Source organism: Eubalaena glacialis, chromosome 1 (assembly GCF_028564815.1).
Source record: "Eubalaena glacialis isolate mEubGla1 chromosome 1, mEubGla1.1.hap2.+ XY, whole genome shotgun sequence".
Lineage (NCBI taxonomy): Eukaryota > Metazoa > Chordata > Mammalia > Artiodactyla > Balaenidae > Eubalaena > Eubalaena glacialis.
In genome coordinates, this window is record NC_083716.1 from 160,831,236 (window position 1) to 160,851,183 (window position 19,948).

The 19,948-nt window shown below is 39.4% G+C and overlaps 1 long non-coding RNA gene across 1 annotated transcript in view; it reads right to left on the reverse strand.

Annotated features, from left to right (window-relative positions):
- Positions 1-4,455: 4,455 nt before the first annotated feature.
- LOC133087090 (uncharacterized) overlaps positions 4,456-19,948 on the reverse strand; it is a 59,750-nt gene continuing 44,257 nt past the window's right edge. The window contains exon 3 of the long non-coding RNA XR_009700382.1: positions 4,456-5,527. This is a non-coding gene — a long non-coding RNA (uncharacterized LOC133087090). The remainder of the gene's footprint in view (positions 5,528-19,948) is intronic.

Here is a 19,948-nt window from a genome sequence, read left to right on the forward strand (position 1 = left end):
CATAAATGTGGGACTCACCAAGTTAATTGTGTTTAGCCATATTATTTATATTCTGTAATCATTAAAAAGAATGGAGGAGATCTACATGTATTTACATGAAAAGATCACTAAGATGTATTGGATAAATGAAAACATGTCACAGAGTAACACATATAATAAGGTTACAAACGTAAAAATGTAGATCTACAAAGGTGTGTAGAGATATGTAGGAATAACATATACATTACGTATGGGGAGGGAATGGGATTGGAGGTAGACTGGGAAGAATGAGGATTAGGGAAGAGGCCTTTCTGGTTTCACTTTATATATTTCTGTATTGTTCAAATTATTTTTACATTAAGCTCGTTTCATGCATTTCTTTAGTACTTGCAATATTTTAAGATGCTGTGTGTGCATTTTAGATTGCTGCCAACCTCAAGTAACTCTTATCATAAGTCAAATTGAACGTATTTAACTGAATGTATAGGAGTAATATAATATTGGCCGACCAAAAATGACTTTTGTTTCCCACCTAATTTATTACGGACTCTTTTAGATTTATGCTGTTTTTCAGGGATTGTTCCCACATATCACTAAACAACTCTCTTGGCGTTTTAGACAAAGGCAAATCTGGTGCTCATTAGTGAGTCATTTTCTTTGGCTCTGATAAAACAAACATGGGATTTTAGAGGCACAGAAGTGAGCATTGATCTACTCTTATTAGACTGTAAGCAGCAGAGATTGTAAAAAGTCGACCATCATTTTCATAGGCAGGGGATACTGGCCATCCATTCTTTTTTTTTTAGATAGAGTTATTTATTTATTTATTTATTTTTGGCTGTGTTGGGTCTTCGTTTCTGTGCGTGGGCTTTCTCTAGTTGCGGCGAGCGGGGGCCACTCTTCATCGCGGTGCGCGGGCCTCTCACTGTCGCGGACTCTCTTGTTGCGGAGCACAGGCTCCAGACGCGCAGGCTCAGTAGTTGTGGCTCACGGGCCTAGTTGCTCCGCGGCATGTGGGATCTTCCCAGACCAGGGCTCGAACCCATGTCCCCTGCATTAGCAGGCAGATTCTCAACCACTGCGCCACCAGGGAAGCCCCGTCCATTCTTAATGGGGCAAGAATTTTCAATTTATTTTCTGAAGACTTGTTGAACTTGTGTCTATCCATCCCAGCATCCAGCCTCCGGTGACACTTGCAAATAGCCTTCCTTTGGTTGCCATGTTTATCAGTCAAGGCTTTTGTCTGCAAGTGACTGAATCATGGCTGGCTATCTTAAGCAAAAAAGAAATTTATTAGAAGGTCATCAGGGCTGACCGAATTGATGAGAGGCCAGATGGCCCCACTTGAAAAATGGGAATAATCTCAGGGTGGACAGTATGACCAGGCTGAGCAACAGAAACCATGTCACCTAAGAGGACAACAAGGCCTCTGCCTCTGTGATAAATCTGACCTCATAACCTTGCATGACAAAGTGCAGGACAGTGTCCAATAGGAAGATCCAAAGCCATATGTCCCCTGAATCTGTCAAGGCCAAGTTGGCTACTATCTCCCACTGAAAATACATGTATTGGGAGATTTCTCAAAAGGTAGATGAGAGTGCTAGAACAAAATGCCACAGTTTGCATGGTGGCCATGGCTAAGGGCAAAATTGTGGACTATTATTAACTTGTTAATATGATATTCTCACAGTGATATCAGAGCACAGTTCTTGAGTTACCTTGCTTTTTCACAAGATCACTCATTTGCATGTAAGAATAATATAACTTACCAGTATCAACAATTGTAAAGTGGTCTTGTTTCATTAGCAATCAACAAACAGCCACATATTGGAAAAGGAAGCGTTTTAAAGTATATAGAAGGCAAACAACAGGCTATTATGGATCTCTTTTTTTTCAGCCATAGAAAGTTATAATTAGGTTTAAATAGGTAAACATGGTGGATTTAACAAATGCATTACTATTCTCTCCTTCCGGAAATCCCATTAAAATGACACTAAATGGATATATTTTAAAAGATCTTTATCTAATATGAAGATTTTGGATGCTAGAAAACAGATGTGAGAGTGGCAACTACCTTAGCAGAACAAGGAAGCTAGATCCTGTCTTAGTAGTGAGGGAATCTGAGAAGTAACCATTACACTGTAGAGAAAAAGAAAAATGCTCAAAAATTGATAGTGTCATATACTTGCATAAGTGGTAAAAATGTGAGAATTGGTTGAAAGTGTGTTGAGTAATCATCATAACTCCCAGATCCATGCCCCAACTCTGATCAGCTTAATCACTGCTCTTCTCCTCCTATAGAAGACTCAAGGGTTGTTTTCCCCCTTTGAAATAGAGGATCTCTGGACAGGACAAAATCAGTTACAATAGAGAGCAGAAGTAATGTACTCAAAACAGAGGGATTAAGTGGATATTTTCATAATGAATGATGAGGCCCTGGTTTCTTTCCCCACTCGGCTTCCAGGTATGGCAGCCAGACTATCTCTTCCAAGCAAGTCATTGGAAGATTCTTATCTGGGGAATAGGACCAGTCTAAGAGCTCAGACCTAAGCTATGTTTCACAACAACACAGCCTGGCCAAATCATCCTAAAATGAAGATCCCGGCCAACAAGACTCACCTGTGTACTCTGGGTCTTCCTTTTTTTACTTCCAATTCTCAAGTATGAGCAAACACTCAAGGGTCACCAGAAATTGAGAAAGCATCTAATACAAAAAACAGTGATGAAAACAAATGAACAAAAGGAACTTGGAGGCAACAGAGACTAAGTAGAGAGAAGAAAATTTCAAAATCCAACAAACCAATATCCTTATACAGTCAAAAGGACTGTACATCCATGAAATATAAATATCTACTTTTAAAAGGGTTCATTCCAGGAGAAGAAAAGCAATCTCTGGGGGTTGGAGGGTGGAGCAGGGAGAGGAATGATGGCAGAAATGAAAAACTGAATAGAAGTGTTGGAAGATAAAGTTAGGTAAATCTCTCAAAAAGTAAACAAAAAAGACAACTGTGAAAGACAGAAGAAGAGATCAGGAAAACTAGAGGATAAGACAATAAGTTCCAACATCTAATATATAGTAATATGAATGCTAGAAAGAGAGAACTTGAGAAACAGAGAGGAGAAAGCAGCAAAATAATCAAGAAAAATTCCCAAGGGACTTCCCTGACGGTCCAGTGGTTAGGACTCCACGTTTCCACTGCAGGGGACATGGTTCGATCCCTGCCTGGTTGGGGAACTAAGATCCCACAAGCCACACAGCATGGCCAAAAAAAAAGATAAAAAAAGAAAAATTCCCAATATTTGAGTATTCCAGATCCTAGGAGCCCACCATCCAAAACAATGGTGGGGAAAGTCTCTCAAAGGAGATACAACTTCATGAAATTTCACAGCACCAAGGACAAAGAGAAGATTTAACAAGATTCTGGGGTTGGGGAGAAAGAAATTCAGGAATCAAAATATCATCAGACTTCTCAACAGCAACACTGGAAAGCTTGATGCAATGAAGTGATGTCATTAAAATTCTGAGGAGGATAATTTCTAACTGAGAATTCTATAAATTATCAGTCAAGCATATCAGCTAGGATCCTGGCCGGAAAATAGAGGGTGCACTCCAGGAGGATGATGGAGAAGCTTTAATAAAGGAACTGGCTGTGAAGGTTTGAGCAGAGCCTATTACCACCAGGGCACAAAGGGAAGAATGAATTCCTAGCACACAGAGGGTAGATTCTCGCAAATGGTTACAAGACAAGAGCTGCATCCTTTAGCAGAGGATGCGGATAATTGCCTCAAGCTGATGGGAAGGAGGCCAGGAAATACAGGCCCCAACCTCCCTCCTCTTGCCTCCCTCCAATCTCCTACCTGTTTCCCACTGGCCAGACACCCTGAAGGCCAGGTGGCAAGTGACTCCAACAATGTTGTTTGTAAACCTCAGCTCTCAGGAAACTGAGTAGGGTGGAGATGGGTAGAGTAAGTTATAAAGACTAAATTTGCTAAAATGTGTAAAGCCTTTAGAATAATGCCCATAAGTTATAAAGACTAAATTTGCTAAAATGTGTAAAGCCTTTAGAATAATGCCTGTCATTTTTTTTTTTTTTTTGGCCGCACTGCTAGACTTGGAATCTTAGTTCCCCAACCAGGGATGGAACCTGCGCCCTTGGCAGTGAAAGTGCAGAGTCCTAACCACTGGACCGCCTGGGAATTCCCAATGTCCATCACCTTTTAAACACTCAATATATCTTAGTTATTATTGTTGTTGTTGTTATTGTTAGTTCACTATCATTATTGTCATTAACAGGGAACTATTAAAATTCATGTGAAATCAAATACTGACAAACTTTCTAACCATTTTCTAAATCCGCTTCCTCTTTCCCTGATAAGGTTCTTCAACACAAATACATAAAATTTATTATAAAATTTTATTAGCATAAAAAAATACTTCCACTGATTCCAGGGACTTTTCAAATTCTTTCCAGATTTATTAGTGATACGTCATTTGGAATAAATTTTTATTGGACTTACTGGTAGTGATGTGTAATTCAGAAGTAGTGTGACTGGGCAGAGATAAGCACTAAGAATTAAGTCAGCACTGCTGTTTTCCAGGAAAATGTTATGGCCTTAATAGTACCTTCCCATGAAGTAACTTAATCAGATCACCATAGTGCGATGTTTTGCAAAATAAGTACTTATAATCCCCAGGAGTGCTAAACAGAATGGGGTAAGAGGTTGGAGTGGGTGGGATGCTTAATAATAAAATAACAGAATTGAATCAACCTCAAAATATGACTAGTTCAAAACACAAATAGCCATTATTACACAAAACGTATTGTTCAATGTTTCACCACAATGTGATGTAAGTTTGAATAATAATGAGATGCCAATTTTGGTCTACCAAATAAGCAAAAATTTAAAAAATTATTCTATCTAGTGTTTGTTGGAGTGGAAGAAAAATGGTACTCATACTGATGGTGGAGTGTTTATTAGTGCAAACCTTTCTAGAGAGCAAGCTGGTATTATGTATTAAAAGTCCTTAAAACATTCAGACCCATCACAGTCTACATGGAGGAGACAGAAATGAAAAGGATACAATACTATGCATGGTAGAAATGTGTTCCGTGCACTATGGGAACAGGGAAGTAGAAATGATTCAAGAAATTAACTGCTCAAAAGAAGCAAAGATCATTTCACAAGAGATGGCATTTGGATAGGATTTTTTTTTTTTTTTTTTTTTTAATTTATTTATTTATTTATTTTTGGCTGCGTTGGGTCTTCGTTTCTGTGCGAGGGCTTTCTCTAGTTGCGGCAAGCGGGGGCCACTCTTCATCGCGGTGCGCGGGCCTCTCACTATCGCGGCCTCTCTTGTTGCGGAGCACAGGCTCCAGACGCGCAGGCTCAGTAATTGTGGCTCACGGGCCCAGTTGCTCCGCGGCATGTGGGATCTTCCCAGACCAGGGCTCGAACCCGTGTCCCCTGCATTGGCAGGCAGATTCTCAACCACTGCGCCACCAGGGAAGCCCTTGGATAGGATTTTGAAGAAGTAATAAAAGTTCATCTGTCAGAGAAAAAATTTCAGAAGTTACTCACACTTCTCCAGAGTTACATATCACTATGCAAAAACACAGCAGCATGGAAAGGCATACTCATCAATAGTGAGACTTTCGATGTGTCTGGAGAGGTGGGAGACAGTTCCTGACATTGCTTTTAAAATCGTAACGTAGAGACAAGTTAAACAATTGCCTATCTGCAGCACTCCCTCCCCCTAACCACGAAAAACCCCTAATCTGGCAAAAAAGAAGATGAAACAAGAAGGCTGACATAGAGACAAATATTTAGGAAGCTAAAGTGGAATTTGTTCCAAGCAAAAGGGCAGCCAGGTTAGCAAGGAGTGGGCATGAGCTGGTAGTGGCAAGTAGCCTGAGATGCCACACTACCACTTATAATTATATTAAATATTTAAGAATAAAATAACTCTATTTTATAATATATTGACTATTTTGAAAAAAAAAGTCAATTTTAATTAAGAAGTCATGTTTGCCACTTTTACAAATGAACTTTTATAACCACAAGCACACCAGGAAGGATGACAGAAATAAGGAAAATTTGAGATACATTAAAAAAAAATTTTATTTATTATTTATTTTTGGCTGTGCTGGGTCTTAGTTGCGGCATCCAGGATCTTCATTGCGGCATGTGGGCTTCTTAGTTGAGGCATGCGACTCTTAGTTGTGGCTTGCATGTGGAATCTAGTTCCCCGACCAGAGATCGAACCCGGGCCCCCTGCACTGGGAGTGCAGAGTCTTACCCACGGGACCACCAGAGAAGTCCCTGAGATACATTTTTTAAAAACCCAGGAAGATCTGAATGCAGCAGTAACAGCTGGCAGTAACTGTTATTAACTAAAAGAAAAGAGAGCAGTAGACGTCTGCCTGCATTCTGAGTCTCCCTGCTTCCTTTTCCCTGGTTTAGAGTAACCTTCTCTGTCCTCCCTTAAAAATTTCTTCTTCCATCTCCTCATCTCTTCTTAATTGGGAAATCCCAGGCAGAGGAGGGGATGGGCCAGCAGTCAGAGTACACAGGACTCCCCCGCCTCTCACATCCAGCTGTGCACATTTTCTCTGACTAGCTGAGAGGGATAAAAGCCAAGAAGGGAAAGAGAGGAAATTCCACTTGGAGAGTCCTAAATGTACACTATTTCTTGGAATGTCTTTCTTCTCTTTATTTCCTCAAGCCACGTGTGTGTGTGTGTGTGTGTGTGTGTGTGTGTGTGTGTGTGTGTGACAGAGAAAGAGAAGGAGAAGGAGGAGGAAGGGAGGGAGAGTGGGAGGGAGAGGGAATTTGAAGTTATTCAGTTACCAGTTGGTTTGCACCTCTGCTGCCATCTCCACCCTGCTCTATTGGTGAGGGGGAGAGATATAAGGATAATGACAATTTAAATGGAAGACCTTTTAAAATACAGATTTATGTTTTATTCTAATTTGCAAATTATATATTCTGGGACCAGTAGTCATGTACCATAACTAATTTTCCAAAATTAAGAATGTTACCTGAATTGTGATACTCCAATGGAATAGTCAATGTGGACTTCTTTGAAAAATATGCTATAAAGCACCAAGGGAATTAGCATTTACTGAGTGCCTGTTATGTGCCTGGTACTTCTCATGTGTTAGCTCACAGAAATCTCACAGGAACCCTGCAACCTATTTACCCACATATTACAGACAAGTAAACTGAAGTTCAATGAGATAAAACATGCTCAGAAAAAAAAAACAAACATGCTCAGGGTCACAAAGCTAATCCATCTGATTTCAAATCTGTTCTCTTCTCAGTACCACACTGTCTCTCTCTTACAAATTATCATTATTATGATGGGTACGCTTCTGAGGTTGAAGGTGAATTCAATGGAATAACTATGTTTGTGGCAGGGCTTTACCAAAACAGGGTTGTTTTCAAGAATATATTTGTTCATTTGCTCAACAAACCTTACCAATGTGACAATGATATGTCCTGAATTGACTCTTGATTCAGAAAATGTTATCATAAAAATGAACTCTTAAGATAGTCTGAGAGAAATTCATTCTACCTGTGGAGGATAAAGGAAGGTTACATGAGGGAGAGGGAACAAAATTTTGAATAGATTGTTTTCTGGTGGAGGAAGGGGAAACATAGATGTATGTGGTACATTTAGAAATGGCAAATATCAACACCCAATGAAAAATGGCAAAAGTTGTGTGAAAAGCAATGTGCAGGTCTCTGGCACTGAAACTCTGAGCAGATCCAATGGAACAGCAAAAATGAAACATGGAAATATGCCCTTGTAGTACTTGAAATGATCATAAAGTAGACTCATGAGTGCTGACATTCCTGACTTTCATTTCTTCCTCCCCAAGCCAAAAAGGGATAACAAGCCCACAGTTCTGGGATCTCCTGATCTGAGGAATTCCACATTCTTACAGGTAGCAGAGATGACCAAACTTTAGACATGCTTTCATAACTATGAGGTGCATTAGAAAGGAGCATCCCTACAATATTGTATCCTTGACCTTGTGCAAAGGTAAACTCAGACAAGTCTGAGTCATCATTTTTACCAATCCTTAAAATCCACCTGGTTTTAGTAGTTCAGCCTAGCATAAAAAAAGAGTCCCAGAGCTAGAAATACAAATGATAAATAAGCATACAAGAATATATTCAACCTCACTGTTTTAGGATCTACCTAAGTAAATGTGAAATCTATGGGGCTATAAGACATTTCTCAACGTTTCTCATACTTTTCATGTTTCTGTCCTTTTGCATTATTAGGCTTCAAGATAATTCCTCTTTTCTATACCCCAGGTCTTTTTTTTTTTTTTTTTTTTTTTTACTATTAGAGAATTGTATTTATTGAAGTAAAAATATTCTAACATTTTAACATCAGTAAAACTGTACATCATCAAAACATTTTTTGAGCAGAAGCAGATATGTTGTGAAAGTTTTGTAAAGATACATATCTGAAATAAATGGCAGATTTTGATTCCTTAAAGAATCATGGGTATCTTTCAACTAGAGTAGAAAATAACTTTTTTTTCTCTATCAGAGTATTTTGTCCAAATTACAGATGCTATTAAAAAATGAATTAAAAATTTTTTTAACTTACAGCTATGGAACTATCTTTATCCCTTTTAATTTGTACTCTAGTTTATATTCAAATAAAATCTAAATAGATACCAACTTTTGATCTGAAAATAAATTAAGTTTTTAGAATAATATCTTTTTTTTTAAACATCTTTATTGAAGTATAATTGCTTTACAATGGTGTGTTAGTTTCTGCTTTATAACAAAGTGAATCAGTTATACATATACATATGTTCCCATATCTCTTCCCTCTTGCATCTCCCTCCCTCCCACCCTCCCTATCCCACCCCTCTAGGTGGTCACAAAGCACCGAGCTGATCTCCCTGTGCTATGCGGCTGCTTCCCACTAGCTATCTATTTTACATTTGGTAGTGTATATATGTCCATGACACTCTCTCACCCTCTCACATCTCACCCCTCCCCCTCCCCATATCCTCAAGTCCATTCTCTAGTAGGTCTGTGTCTTTATTCCCGTCTTGCCACTAGGTTCTTCATGACCTTTTTTTTTTTTTTTCTTAGATTCCATATATATGTGTTAGCATACTGTATTTGTTTTTCTCTTTCTGACTTACTTCACTCTGTATGACTCTAACTCCATCCACCTCATTACAAATACCTCCATTTCATTTCTTTTTATGGCTGAGTAATATTCCATTGTATATATGTGCCACATCTTCTTTATACATTCATCCGATGATGGACACTTAGGTTGCTTCCATGTCCTGGCTATTGTAAATAGAGCTGCAATGAACATTTTGGTACATGACTCTTTTTGAATTATGGTTTTCTCAGGGTATATGCCCAGTAGTGGGATTGCTGGGTCGTATGGTAGTTCTATTTTTAGTTTTTTAAGGAAGCTCCATACTGTTCTCCATAGTGGCTGTATCAATTTACATTCCCACCAACAGTGCAAGAGGGTTCCCTCTTCTCCACACCCTCTCCAGCATTTATTGTTTCTAGATTTTTTGATGATGGGCATTCTGACCGGTGTGAGATGATACCTCATTGTAGTTTTGATTTGCATTTCTCTAATGATTAATGACGTTGAGCATTCTTTCATGTGTCTGTTGGCAATCTGTATATCTTCTTTGGAGAAATGTCTATTTAGGTCTTCTGCCCATTTTTGGATTGGGTTGTTTGTTTTTTTGTTATTGAGCTGCATGAGCTGCTTGTAAATCTTGGAGATTAATCCTTTGTCAGTTGCTTCATTTGCAAATATTTTCTCCCATTCTGAGGGTTGTCTTTTGGTCTTGTTTATGGTTTCCTTTGCTGTGCAAAAGCTTTTAAGTTTCATTAGGTCCCATTTGTTTATTTGTGTTTTTATTTCCATTTCTCTAGGAGCTGTCTATACCCCAGGTCTTATTCAGTCTTCAGTTGTCTCCATTCTGCTATTCAGCTCATCTACTGAGTTTTTGTTTCAATGATCATATTTTTCATTACCATCATTGTTCATTGGTTCTCTTTCATAATATTCTGTTCTTGTTTCATGGTTACAACCCACTCTTACCTCTTGGTCTATAAATTCAACTTCCACAGATGTTAGCTGAGTTAAGTGCTTCCCTTTCATGGTTGTGATTATTTCTTTAATGGTTGGTGATGCTTGGTTTTCAGTTCCTCTGTGTCTTTGAGATCCCACATTTGCCTGTCTGAGAATTCTGCTTCTGTTCAACAGAGTCTGCACCAGTTATTGTTGGGAAAGAGTTGAATCTGATGCCTATTGGGATGTTACAGTAGCTTATCTTCTGGAAATACCAGCTTCTTTCTGAGGGTAAAAAGTCACCCAGCGTAGTGCCCTGCCTCTGGCCCAAGTGCTTACCCTCACTGTTCCAGTTAGGAGGGAACAGTTCTGCTGTCTTCCTCTTGCCTGGCCAGGGCTGATCTGGTTGACCATTCTGGATGCTTCCCCAATCATACTAATGATTGCTGAAGGGACACTTTCTATTCCTTACAGTCACTGCTATGTGTTCAGAGCAATCCCGAAGCCAATCCCACCTTTAGCAGAAGCACTTTCCTGCTTATGTATTTTCCTCTACTTAGCTAACCATATCTGTTTCTCTTTGGAATTTTTCAAAATTTCTGCTTGATGATGGCGTTTTCCTGATTTTTAGTCCTTCTACGAATGCATTTTTCTCTTAAATTTTTTTATTTTGTGGCTGCTGTTGAATTTCTATAAAGAAGAGAGTTAAGGGCTACAATCTGATCCTTATGGAGGAGACCTTTTTTTTTAACTTTTTATTTTATATTGGAGTATAGGTGATTAACAATGTCATATTAGTTTCAGGTATACAGCAAAGTGATTCAGTTATACATATATATGTATCTATTCTTTTTCAAATTCTTTTCCCATTTAGATTGTTACATAATATTGAGCAGAGTTCCCTGTGGTATACAGTAGGTCCTTGTTGGTTATCCATTTTAAATATAGCAGTGTGTACATGTCAATCCCAAACTCCCTAACTATCCCTCCCTCCCATCCTTCCCCCCTGGTAACCATAAGTTCATTCTCTAAGTCTCTGAGACTGTTTCTGTATTGTAAATAAGTTCATTTGTACGTGTTTTGTTTTTTTGTTTTTTGTATTCCACATATAAGTGATACCATACAATATTTGTCTTTCTCTGTCTGACTTACTTCATGGAGGAGACTTTTAAATCTAATGGTACGCATTCAGTGCTATTGAAACATAGGTAAATAAATAATTATTTCAAAAATTTGTATATATGTGTGTGTTCTTGTATATATTTATTTCTATTTATTTATTCTCCCAATAGCACCTAATGGCAAGGTATACTAAATATATGGTAATACAAACACACATACACACACACACACACACACACACACACACACACACGCTTTGCCATTCAATTAAAAAGTCTCTTCCTTTAGAACAGATTGCAGGGACTTCCCTGGTGGCGCAGTGGTTAAGAATCTGCCTGCCAATGCAGGGGACACGGGTTCGAGCCCTGGTCCAGGAAGATCCCACATGTCACGGAGCAACTAAGCCTGCGCTCTAGAGCCCGCGAGCCACAACTACTGAGCCCACGTGCCACAACTACTGAAGCCTGCACGCCTAGAGCCCGTGCTCCACAACAAGAGAAGCCACCGCAATGAGAAGCCCTCGCACCGCAATGAAGAGTAGCCCTTGCTCGCCTCAACTAGAGAAAGTCCGTATGTAGCAACGAAGACCCAACGCAGCCATAAATAAATAAATAAATTTATTTAAAAAAATAGATTGCAGTCCTTAATTCTCTCAAATAAGTGAATTCAATTGGACCAAGGAGTCATAGAAGTTCATGAACTAGAGGACTCCTGAAAAGAGTCATGAAGGTTGAAGTAATTATGGAAAGAAACATGCTGTAGACAGTTTCTTGGCCCTTAAGAGGTGCCCTCTAACTTCAGGATAAAAATTCAAACTCCTTAGGTTTGCAAAGAAGACTTGGCTCGTGCCTCCCTCTGGCCTCATTTCCAATCACTTCCCCATCTCCTACTATGCCCCTTTCCCCTGCTAAACTGAAGAACTTGCTGTTCCCCAAAGGAATCAGCTGTTTCGGTTTCTGAACTTCCACATGTGTATTTTCCTCTGCTTAGAACATTTTGGCCCTGGCAAGATTATCACATCCAAATATTAACACTGTTTAAAGATAATTCTTTGTTTAAAGACTCCAACTGATAATGTGTTTATTGCGATTAGCTACCATGTTTCATCCCATTATATGCAATATTATCTTCCTTTTCAAGGATGCCACAGCATGATTTATGTGTCAGCCTCCCCTTGATCCTAAGGCCATCAATATTTCTGAGCGTTGGCCGTGCAGTGGCAGGGTATTAGATAGGTATAAAGGCTTTCAGAAAACACCATATTTCCCTTCTCTGGGAGAAAACATGTTGGCTTTATTAACGATGTGTGAACAGGAATCAACAGACTTGGGTCTTAATTCAGATTCTGATAAATATGACCTTGACAAGCCAAGACAGTTTATTGGGTTGGCCAAAAAGTGCTTTCAGTTTTTAAGTAAAAATAAAATATACATTTTTCATTTTCACCAAGAACTTTACTGAACAACGTATTCTCCCTTCTGTTTCACTACCTTCTGCCATTTTTCAGGCAACTTCATAATTCCATCTTCCCAAAATTTTTATCTTTTTGAGCAAAGAACTGTTCCAGGTGCCTTTTACAGTCTTCCAGGGAATTAAAATTTTTTCCATTCAGAGAATTTTGTAAAGACTGAAATAAATGGAAATCTGAAGGTGCAATGTCTAGTGAATATGGCAGATGAATCAGAACTTCCTAGCCAAGCTGTAACAGTTTTTGCTCCATCATCAAGGAAACATGCGGTCTTGTGTTATCCTGATGGAAGATTATGTGTTTTCTGTTGACTAATTCTGGACTCTTTTCATCTAGTGCTGCTTTCAGTTGATCTAATTGGGAGCAGTACTTGTTGGAATTAATCGTTTGGTTTTCCAGAAGGAGCGCATAATAGAGGACTCCCTTCCAATCCCACCATATACACAACATCAACTTCTTTGGATGAAGACCAAACTTTGGTGTGGTTGGTGGTGGTTCATTTTGCTTGCCCCACAATCTCTTCCATTCCACATTGTTGTACAGTATCCACTTTTCACTGCCTGTCACAATTTGTTTTAAAAACAGAACGTTTTCATTATGTTTCAGTAGAGAATCGCATGCGGAAATAGGGTCAAGAAGGTTTTCTTCGCTTAACTTATGTGGAACCCAAACATCAAAGCGATTAACATAACCAAGCTGCTGCAAATGATTTTCAATGCTTGATATGGATATTTTGAGTATGTCAGCTATCTCCCTCATGGTATAAGGTTGGTTGTTCTCAATGAATGTCTCGATTTGATCATTATCAACTTCAACTGGTCTCCCCAACCGTGGAGCGTTGTCCAGCAAGAAATCTCCAGCATGAAACTTCGCAAACCACTTCTGACATGTTCTATCAGTCACAGCATTTTCTCCATATACTGCACAAATCTTTTTTTGCATTTCAGTTGTGTTTTTACCTTTCTTGAAATAATAAAGCATACTATGCCGGAAATGTTGCTTTTTTTCTTCCATCTTCAATATTAAAATGGCTATAAAAAATTCACCAATTTTTTTTTTTAAATGCATGTTGATATGACAGCTGTCACAATACAAACTAACAAAATTGTTTCGAATGAAATTAAAGACAACTAAGTGCTACTAGAGCCATCTTACAGAAAAAACCGAACGAACCTCTTGGCCAACGCAATAATTACTCTGGGCCTCTGTTTCTACATTGAGGATACACTCTCCACAAGAGGGTGCTAGAAAGGTGCTCCTCCACCTCTCTCCCAGGTTTCAAATTTGGTAACAGATCAAATAAATTTAAAAATTTTTTTCTGAATTAATTTAATTACTCAGTAACCAACATTATTATTTAAATACTCAAATAATAATACTAATGAAAAATGTTTCCCATCAGTCTTGGAATTCTTCCTTCTCATTCTTTACACTGTTGCACAGTATTCCAAGATATAGCCAAACCATCATTTATTTAATTATTCCTTTGTCAATTTACATCACAGTTGCTTCTAATTTGTCTTATTACACACGGTGTTAGAGGGAACATCCTAGTAAGAAGTTGTATAGTTTCTAATGTATCTGCTTTACTTACAGCAAAAAGTCTGTGCTCTGAGCTTTGTTCCCACCATACATTGGCTAAGAAGCATTAAAATAAAGGTCTCCAGTGTATGCAGATAAAAGCCCCCTTGAGATGGTAGAGAATAGTGACAAAGCATTTTCACTTGAAATCTGACAACTGTAACCTGGAGCTAGATGAACATCAGCTGTGGGCAGCGGTCCCTTGGAAAAGTATGTCAGGGCTGACACGTAGGGTGCTGACTCTCTTGAGGTTTGGGCCAAGGCTGAGCACTAAAGGGGGCTCAGAGCGGGGAGTAAATCCTTGAGAGAGCCCAGAATCTCACAGCAAGGTGAGCTACTCCATTTGCTGAGTCACTGGAACCATAAAGACAGGAGACAACGGAGAATCCCTTATCTTGCTCCTCATAATAGCACTGTGGGTCTTGTGAAAGAAACATGTGTAATTACTGGCCAGAGCAGGAAGAAATCTGGAAGCTTCTTCTCTCTTCTGCTAGTATGGAGGCTATTGAGGGAGGTCACTGACCACCCTGACCTGAAGAGTTGACACTAGTGAGAGAGAAGCCCTGGACCCGTGGAGGGCAGCACCACAGAACAAAATAGCAAAAGTAAAAATAAGACCAGTCTAACTGAAGGTGTCAAACAGGCCAAGGAAGACTGATGAACTGACTTCACAGGAACTCTGTGTACTGAACACTACTAAATGCCAGCATGATGCTAGGGGCTCTTATAGTCAACATCTCCTCTCCTCCTCTCCTCACGAGTACTCTAAAAGGGATGTTATTACATACCCCCGTTGGACATACGAAAACATGTCAAGCAAGACCCAAAGAGGTTCTTCCTTCCTCCCTCCCTCCCTCCCTTCCTTCCTTCTTTCCTTCCTTCCTTCCTTTCACAAATATTTGTTCAGAATCTGTGATGTACCAGGTACTATTCTCGGCACAGCATACAGAGGTAAACCAGGAAGATAAGGTCCCTGCTTTCATGGATCTATATCCTTGCAGAAGATGACAAATAATAAAGCAAACAAATGAGTTAAAATATAAACAAATATGTAAATAAACAAGAAAAATATTAGATTGCAATAAGTGTATTTAAGAATATTAGGTTGTGATAGATCTAAAGTAGGGTGATACCGGGGAACTTTTTGGGGTGATGGAGATGCTCTACATCTTTTTAAAAATTTTTATTGGAGTATAGTTGATTTACAATGTTGTGTTAGTTTCAGGTGTACAGCAAAGTGAATCAGTTATACATATACATGTATCCACTCTTTGAGATCCCCTACATCTTGATTATGGTGGTTACACAATTGTATACGTTTGTCAGAATTCATAGAATGGTACACCTTATAAAGGGTGACTCGCCCTATGTAAATTAAATCTTGAAAAACTTGACCTTTAAAAAATAGGATCATAGGGCTTCCCTGGTGGTGCAATGGTTAAGAATCTGCCTGCCAATGCAGGGGACACGGGTTCCAGCCCTGGTCCGGGAAGATCCCACATGCCGCGGAGCAACTAAGCCCATGCGCCACAACTACTGAGCCCACATGCCACAACTACTGAAGCCCGCATGTCTACAGCCCGAGCTCTGCAACAAGAGAAGCCACCACAATGAGAAGCCTGCACACTGCAATGAAGAGTAGCCCCCGCTCGCCGCAACAAGAGAAAGCTGCACGCAGCAACAAAGACCCAATGCAGCCAAAAATAAATAATAAATAAATAAATAAATTTATTAAAAAAAAATAGTATCCTACAATAAAAAGCTATAGGAGGCTGCTTTAGATTGGGCAACAAAGTCCTCACTGAGAGGGTCATAATTAAGTTGAGATTTGAATGTAAGGAAGAAGATGAAGGGAAAGGCATGCCTTTTTGCAAAATCTCTGTGGTGGGAATAAGCTTGGCATGTTCAAGTTAGAGCAGGGCGGGTGAGGTTGGAAATGTGAACAAGAACCAGAACATGGGGGAGGTTAGAAACCAAGATCAGGAGACTGACGTTATTTTCATGCCACAGGAGTACTTAAGTTTTTAGGCAGGGGAATTACAAGTTCTGTTTTATGCTTTTGAAAGATCACTCAGGCTGCTATGCAGAGAATGACCTGTACAAAGCAAACGTGGAAGGACACAGGAGGCTATTGTAATAGTCCAAGCAAGAGATTATGGTGTCACAGACTAGGGTGGAAGCAGAGAGACAGAAAAAGGCAGATATAATACAATATAACTGTATTATATTAGTTTGGGTAACAAGTAAATCCCAATCTCAGTGGTTTAACAGAGTAGAATTTTCTTGGTCTTCCTGACTGGTGTGCTTCTTTCTATCTGGTACAGAGAGAATGGGGCTCCTTCTACCTTTTGACTGCACTCTCCTCCAGGGCCACGAAAGTCCTCCTCTTTCAGTCAAGAGATGGCAAATGCATGACCACCTGTGGGAGATTATTATGGGCCTGGTCTGAAACTGTTATACATCGTTAACCCACACTCTATTAACTAGAAACTAGCCACATTCTCCATGCACCTAACTGCAAAGGAGGCAGAGAAATGTAGTCTATGACTGTGCCCAGGTAGAAAGGGAACCTGGTTTGGTAATCATCTAACAATCTCTGCTGCCATTTTGTTTTGGAGGTAGAGATCACAGGCTGTGAGAATGGATTGGGTGAAACTGATGAAAGGAAGAGAGGAATCAAGAAGGAAGCCTCAGCTGTACACCTGAATAACACAACACTGTAAATCAACTATACTCCAATAAAAATTGAAAAAAAAAAAAAAAAGAAGAAGGAAGCCTCAGAATCTCTCACTAGTGATGCTTGGTAACAGGGGTCAAAGAAGATTTAGGATATATGCTTGATTCCTCACCTTTCTGTAGCCTCACCTATTGTGAGGGAGGATGAATGGAAGGAGACAAAAAGATTTTGCCCATAGCAATTGAGCAGAACATAAAGGCAGAAAGGGAGGAAGTTACCCTAAAGGGAATCTGTCCCTGATGATATAAAGTATTTCTTTGAAGAAGGGTGTACTCACCTGTCTAATTATACCTAATACTTAGTGAGCAGAGCCACCAGTCTTGGTGGCAGCAAGCAGCAGCTAGTCTTGCCAGCATTATCAGTACTGAAGATGCTAAGACCAAAAATCTTCCTGGTAGATCCTCCCTTCACTGGGTCAGAGAATGTGCAAAGACAATGGGCATAGTATTACCTTTAACTACACCCCTTCCAAAAACTCCCAGGTAAAGAATCAAGCCTGGGGCTTCCCTGGTGGCGCAATGGTTAAGAATCCGCCTGGTCCGGGAAGATCCCACATGCCGCGGAGCAACGAAGCCCATGCGCCACAACTACTGAGCCTGTGCTCTACAGCCCGCGAACCACAACTACTGAAACCCGCACGCCTAGAGCCCGTGCTCTGCAACAAGAGAAGCCACCGCAATGAGAAGCCCGCACACTGTAACGAAGAGTAGCCCCTGCTCGCCACAACTAGAGAAAGCCCCCCGCGCAGCAACAAAGACCCAACTCAGCCAAAAATAAATAAATAAATAAATAAATTAATTAATTAAAAAAAAGAATCAAGCCTACTTCATAACTTTTTAAATAGGAAATTGTGAACTCTTTGAGATCATCTCTTATTAATCTTTATATCCCCACATAGTAAACAGTATAATGCTTAACATAAACTATGCCCTCTGTAAACATTTGTAAAAAATTAAATATTTATGGGTAGGCTAAGGTCAAGATTGATTATATACATAACAAGTTACCTGAAAGCAAGCACGTATGCCATGTGACCTCAGTACAAATTTATGAACTATGGTTTGGCTTCAGTTTTGATACCATCATGACTAAACTCATTCTCCTTGGAAAGACTGTTTAATCCTTTCACCCATTTACCTGGTTAGATGCATGAACTCAATTTTCTTAGAATTTATATTCTGTTCTAGTCATGATTTTCTTGGTATTCTTTATCAGTTTCATTGCCATGTCAATTAAGTTAATGCCTTTAAATATATGTATATGAATCACAACTTTTTTCATTATACAAATGGTACATATTTATTGAACAAAAATTTACAAAATACAAAACAAAAAACAAAAAGAAGAAAATAGAAAATAGCCATAACCCAACCATGCAGAGATATCTGGTATTTGTATGTATAGTTTCTGGACTTTTCATTTCATATATATTTACACATATCCCTCCTTTATCAAGATAGGATCACTCTGAACTTAATGTTTCTGGATCTACTTTTTTAAAAAATTTATTTATTTTATTTTATTTATTTTTGGCTGCATTGGGTCTTTGTTGCTGTGTGCGGGTTTCTCTAGTTGTGGTGAGCTGGGGCTACTCTTCATTGCGGTGTGCGGGCTTCTCATTGCAGTGGCTTCTCTTGTTGCGGAGCACGGGCTCTAGGTGTGCAGGCTTCAGTAGTTGTGGCTCGTGAGCTCTAGAGCACAGGCTCAGTAGTTGTGGCACACGGGCTTAGTTGCTCCTCAGCACGTGGGATCTTCCAGGACCAGGGCTCGAACCTGTGTCCCCTACATTGGCAGGTGGATTCTTAACCACTGCGCCACCAGAGAAGCCCTCTGGATCTACTTTAAAAAAAATATTTAAAAAGCAAATTCTAAGTGAGCATATTTTAAATTTGTTTTCAAATATGTATTCTTTGTTCCAGCTTCATAGATCATGGCAATTTTTCCTGAAAGCAGATATAGGTAAGACTTATTCTGTGAACCTCGATAATGCAAATGAGTCAAAGTTTAACTAAAAGGATTTCAGGTCAACATAAGTAAGGGCAGCATAGCAGGGAGTCACAACACAGGTAGAATTCGAACCAGTTGGTCTCTAAGTCCCCAGCAATGAGTTCTGTGATTCTCTAACTAGAGTAAGGGAAGAGAAGAGGTAGGGAGGAGGAGGCAAGAGTTTTCAAGATTTATCAGAGGTATAGGGAATTGTTTGATTGGAATGAATGCATAAATAAATTTGGAAGGCAGATCATAGGCAAACTGGGGAGTTGTGTGTTATAAGGAGGTGGGGTGGGGAGAGGAAGGATATTAAGTACATTAATCATTATCTCCTTCTCTTTGCTCTTCTTTCTCCTTCTTCTCCTGGCTTCAGCTTTTGCATCTGAATGTCCCTAGACTCCCAGACTTCCGAAGTCATCCTTTGCTTTAAATACCCATACACACTCACTTCTTCCTATAAATCAGGACAGATTAAGTTATGCTAACAGTAATGAACAACTTCCAAATCTCAATGACTTAAAACAATAAAGGTTTATATTTCATTCATGCTGCATAACATCAGGCTCAACCAGGGATCCAAGTGATAAAGCAGCCACCATCTCAAATAGTTCCCTCCATACAGGAGGGAAAGAGAGTTCTGGAGAATCAGCAATCAAATGCTCATCTCTGAGATAACATATCTAATTTCTGCTTACATCTCATTGGCCAGAATTAGTCACATGATCCCACCAAACCACAGAGGGTCACAGGGTACAATGCTACCAAAGTGCTGCTGTAAGGTGGAGAACCAGAAATACTTGGTGGGTATTACTAATGAATGTCACACCATATACCTACGGGAAATCCAATGTCAGTTTCAGATCTCTTTCTGACTTCTGTTTTCCCATAAACTTGAAAGCCCATTGTTCCGTTCAGTGTCATATTCACTTTCTAAAAACTTCTTGATATAAAATAATTAAATGTTTCACTTTTCCATATATTTCACATTGTT